Here is a 6,000-nt window from a genome sequence, read left to right on the forward strand (position 1 = left end):
AGGTGAGCTGAGGGGCGAGGTGGCAGGACGATGCAGCCATTAGTAGTGACAACAGAGTGGAGTGAGAAAGTAGACATCAGAATGAGTAAGAAAACCATTCGTTTGAGTAAATTCAATGCTTGTGATTAAAATAATCATTTTGTAAGAATGCATGTAAAAAGAAAAAGATTCAGCCTGGCGTGGTGGCACGTGCCTGTCTGTAATCCCAGCTACTCGGGAGGCCAAGGCAGGAGGGTCACTTGAGCCCAAGAGTTTGAGTCCAGCCTGGGCAGCGTAGTGAGACCTCCCTGATCTCTAAAAAAATTATTTTTAAATAAATACAAAATAAACATAAAAAATTCAAATATAACACGTAGGTTGGGAGGAGGATGGGAATAGGTAGCAGAGATCAAGAAGAAAGCAAAAGAAAACAGGAGGAAGACCTCACCGGGACTTGGAAGTCACGAAGGGAAACTGACTCGCACTTGGATTTTGCTTGTGGGAAATGAGACAGAAATATACATACTCACGTACATACACAGACACATGGCAGTTAAACCTTTCCCAGAGGAGTGCCCACGCCAAATCTATGCTTTCTCTAAGCCCTGCTGAATTATCACAGTCAACCTAACAGGTGGGCAGGAGGACGGGAGCAGGCAGGGGGCAAGGGGCACAGTGGCTCCGCTGCCAGCCTGCCGCACAGCGAGGAAGGGCATGTGGGCTGTGGCTACACCAGCTGCTCTGCTGTCACTGCCTCAGCCTCGTCATAGCTCATCAGCCCCCAACATCTCAGCAACGTGCTGCTCTGTGCAATCAGGGTGGCTCCTTGGTCTTGAATTTTACACCGTCCAACACGCACAGTCTCTGCCCCTGCTGTTCTTCCAGGGGGAGCCAGTGCCTGCGGCCCCATCCCTTCCTGGTTCTGTTCTTCCTTCCGTTGTGTAGGTCCATGTTTCTACTTTGGATGGGCGGCAATGGAAGGAACTCTTAAAATTTTAAATGTGAGCATCCAATGGCCTAGCAAATCACCCTGCTTTTGCACCTCATCCCCGGGACAAACAAAAGCAAACATCCATAGAATGGTGTATAAAGGAACTTAAAACAGCACTAAGTTCAATGGCAAAAAAAAAAAAAAAAAAAAAATTATTTAAGGGACTGAAGCACCCACAAAAAATATGAATTAAGGGACACCAGGAGAGCTGTTCCTTTTTCTTCTCTTGTGCTTTCAAAAGTCTGGATCCTTCATTTTGGACAACTTAGCAATGTGTTTGAGTGGCCTCTCTGGACCAGGGGTAGACAGCTGGCAGCAGGAGATGGGAGAGAAACGGGCTCAGTAGAAATTCCTCCCAATGCCCAGTGCACACAGGGACTTGTGTTTCTCCTTTTTTGTGTTTAGAATCTGAAACTGGCTTATAGCAGCCGTTATTTAGGAGTCAGCAAGCTATAGCCTGTTTCTGTAAATCAAGTTGAATGCAACACAGCCGCACTCCTTCCTTCATGCACTGCCTGTGACTGCTTCCATGTTACAAGGCAGCAGGGCCACAAAGCCTAAAATATCTACTATGTGACCTTTTGCAAATTTTTCAGATGACTTCCTCGTCTAGACCTGTGCTGTGCACTATAGCAGCCACTGGCCACATGTGGCCACCGAGCACAGGAAATGTGCTAGCCTGGATGAGCTGTGAGCTGAAATAAAACATACATCAAATTTCGAAGACATTGTGCCAAAAAAAAGAATGTGAAATATCTCCTTAATAATTTTTAATATTGATCACATGGTTGAAATAATATTTTGAATAGAGTAGACTAAATAAAGTTTATTATCAAATTTTATTTTATCTGTTTCTCTTTTATTGTTGAAAATATGGCCACTGGAACATTTTAATGTATACACGTGGCTTGCATTGTATTTCTATCAGACTGCACTGGACTACACGAACAGTACAGGACAGGGCCACATGTCACAGCCCCAACTTCAATCACTCAGGTGTTTATTAACTGAAGTTCGGTAATAGCAACTCCTCACTCTGCTGTCTTCATGGTTCTTGGGAAGGGAGGGAGCACAGCTCAGTAGCTGCGTGTTTCAGGTGCTCAGTGCTTATGCGTTGGAAAACAAATGACCCTCAATGGCTCGAGTCCCCAAACTTTGGACACTCATTCATTTGCACAGTACAAACTACTTGCATCTGTGACTAGAAATGGTCTCCTCCTGGGATAACCTACCGATAACAGGAGAGTCAAACCCACCCCTCAGCTGAGTCAATTCTGGCTTGACATTGGCTGCTGTCTCGCAAACCATTGTCAGGTGAGGTGGAGAACTTCCAGTTTTCCAACTGGAATTAGAGAAATGCAGGTAGGTGAAGGGGGAAGGCTCTGTAGAGTGATGTGTTACAAGGTAACAGGGAAGAGATGGTGACATGCCCCTATAAGTGACAGCAGTAATTCTCATACACTAAGGACCTCTGTGTGTCTAACTCTACTGTACCTGCCCCGGCTTGCTGAAATTGCACAATCGCTCTGCTAAGAAGGGATTATCTCTGTAATACAAAAGAAAAACCCAGGCTCAGAGAGGTTGGGGAACACTACCCAAGGTCAAATGGCTGGTCCCTAGGGAACCTGGGCTTGAGCCCACTTTTTCACGTCACCTCCCTAAGTGGAGAACAAGACTTCACCCTTTAGTAGCTCCCTTCTGAAGAAGTGGCTTTGGAGAGCTTTTTGAATTTGTGTTAATTGGTGGTCCTCATGAAACGATGGGTATAGATCGTGATAATCAAAAAGCTCAAATAACCACACTCTTTTTATGGCACAGAGTGGCCACTATAGAGTAATGATAAATGGTATTTGTTGTTTTGCAGTTTACCAAAATTTTTTTTTCATTTAAGCCTACTACACATTCCTGTTTTGTATGGGGCTCAGAGAGGTTAACGACCTGCACAGAACGGCACAGCTAATCAGGAAATGTGGGGGGTCGGGACTGGGATCCAGCAGCTCTGACTCCACAGAGTGCAAAGTCCAGTGGTTCTCTTGCTGTTGTCAAAATTTACACACTGCTACCTTTTCCCTTTAACAGTTTGATGCGTTTAAATGCACGCATTCAGTCATTCTCAGTTAAACCAACCTCTCCGATGGGGCTGGGAAAACAAGAGCTTAATGTACATTTACAATATATCAGATGCCCAGGAGAATCTTAGCTTGCAATGATCTTTTCTGGACATTTTTTGACCTTCAGGGGTCTTGATCTAGTTGCCCTATTCAAAGAGGCCATGTTTTTATTTATTTATTTATTATATTTTTAAGAGACAAGGTCTTGCTATGTTGCCCAGGCTGGAGCGCAGTGGCGGTATCAGAGCTCACTGCAGCCTCAAACTCCTAGGCTCAAGCATTCATTCCTCCTGCCTCAGCCTCCTGAGTAGCTAGAACTACAGGCAGGTGCCACCACGCCTGGCTAATTTAAAAATTTTTTATAGTGGGGTCTCACTGTGTTGCCCAGGCTGGTCTTGAGTTTCTGGGGCTGAGCTCAAGGGATCCTCCCACCTCAGCCTCCAAACTGCTGGCCAAGAAGCTATGTTTGACAACGATTTGGGATCTTGTGCCAGGTAGGGCAAAATTGTGCTTGCTGTTCACTCGGGAATCAGATAAAACAAGGCTACAAATCAACTTAGGTTTCAACAGACTGCAAAATTGCTCCCCTGAGCTTTCAGATCCTTTCTTCATACTGCACACCCTGTGTGACTTGTATAGAATCATTTGAATGTTATTCCTACAGGATTCTTTTTTTTAACTATAGGAAAAAAGTGAAGAATTGAAGGATTAAAAATGTTCATTCATTCATCCATTTGCAGAGGTATTAATAGCAGGTTGTCCACATTTTCCACTCTCATTCTCTCACGCATATACATGGAGTTTGCCAGAGGCCACGAGACGTGGGCTGTCGCAGTGGAATGAGGCCAAAGCTGAGACTGGGCTCCAGCTGTCTTCGACTGAGCTAGACGTTAGAGATTTGCAAAAATGTAGAACAATGCCACTCTTCTTACTATTGTTTTTTGGTTTGCAAAGTATAATTATTTTTCATAAAAATATGTTGTTTATGCTCACATGGAATGGGTTTATCCTTATTATTTTAAAGTAAATTAATACATGTATATTTTTTGGTTTCTCAGTTTTATTTCTAATTTGGTAATTATTTCTAACTGTATTGTTAATTCTAATCAATAGATAAAACCCACAGGAACACAAACTTTGGGGTCCTCAGTAAGTTTGAAGAGTGTAAAATATGTCCTGAAAACAACATGTTTGAGATCCACCGGCAAGGGCAATTCGTCACATAGTACACAATTCAAAGCTACAAATACATGTTGGGTGAACACTGTGTCTTGCGCCTGCTTGGTCCCCCAAACACCACGTTCTCCTGCCCTAAGGGAACCCTTGTTACCAGTTTCTTGTGCCTCATGTCAGGGATATGCAATGACTACATGAGCAAATATGGATATATCATTTTTTAACACAAATAGCATATTATACACACTTTTCTGGACCCTGGTTTATTTTCTTTTACATATATCTCAGCCAGCTGGCCCATTCTTTGAATGGCTACACAGCATCCCATTTTATGGATGTACCATAATTTATTTAATCACCCCCTTGTCGATGGAAGAGTGACTATTACGCAAGTTGTTGGGCTTAGTGAAAACTGTGAAGCATTAAATGTTCAGTTTTGCTGCTAGTCTTCTAGGAACTAGGCTGTTGATTTCATCTTATCCATTTTTCTATTAATGCAGAAAATCTGAAACCAACTGTATGGCGATTGAATGAGGATGTGCATTTATATCATTAATCAAATGGATAAGCTTGATTTTTTAAAAACACTTCACTGCCCTATTTCCGCTGTGACACAGGGAGGCATTATTAGCCACTGTGAAATAAGAGTGAATAATAGCACGGTATTTAATCCTGTAGCTCTTCAGGTGGGCCTAAATTCTTTCAGGCCCAGGGACTTGGGGCTCTTTCCAACCACGTGCATGGCAGGAAGAGTTTGTGTGTTCTCCTGAGACAAAGTGTATGGGCCCAAGTGCCGGTGCTGATTGAATGTCTATAGCTCAGTGTGTACTCCAAAATCTCAAGGTGTATTTTAAGAATTCAGGGCTCTGTTTTCTTGTCCTACAGAACCACTGGACAGTTTCTGCCACAAGGGAGGGGCTCTAAACACTTTTTAAAAATTACTTTCTCACAACAGACAAGTTTGCAAGTCCTGAACACAAATTGATGATGTTCGGATTATAGATCTTATAATTTAAAAGTTTCAACTGCTCATATTTAATATGCAAAACACTCACTCTACCTGGTCACGGTGGCTCGAGCCTATAATTCTGGCTACTCAGTAGGCTGAGGTGGGAGGATTGCATAAGGCCAGGAGTTCGAGACCAGCCTGGGCAATATAGCGAGACCCTGTAAACATTCACCCTTAGCCATCCATCCTTATAGTCACTAAAAACATGATACCAGTTACTTCTAATTGCTGCTGAATTAAAATTTTTTCTCAATATACCTTACTTCAATATTGGGGGGCTGCTTTGGACATTAAGTCATAAAAAATAAGCTTAAACTTACAGCCCATGAAATTTAAAATTAACAGAATTAGCAAAAGATAAACTGTTGCAAAGAGATTATTTCATAAGTGTAAAATTAGCATCTAAATGTCAACCAATTTGAGTAAGAAATGGAGCCTGTGGGAAGGAGGAAAGGATCAAACCTGCCTAAGCCTAGATAAAAGTCAGAAGGGCCACAGTCAATGCTAACATGATCCTTTCTCTCCCTCACTCCATTTTGTGTCCTGTCAGATTTACGGATAAAAAGGCATCTGTGAATAAATAAATTTTGAGTGCCTACAATTTGCCTTACATTATCACAATAAATTTTGACCTTTCTTACATTTAGTTTTTGGTATCAAAATTCTTATTGAAGGGTTTTAGTTCAATGATTGCAGGTCTCTGTTTAAGGGTTGGTCAGAACATAATACTATCA

The sequence above is a fragment of the Lemur catta genome, chromosome 21 (assembly GCF_020740605.2).
Source record: "Lemur catta isolate mLemCat1 chromosome 21, mLemCat1.pri, whole genome shotgun sequence".
Lineage (NCBI taxonomy): Eukaryota > Metazoa > Chordata > Mammalia > Primates > Lemuridae > Lemur > Lemur catta.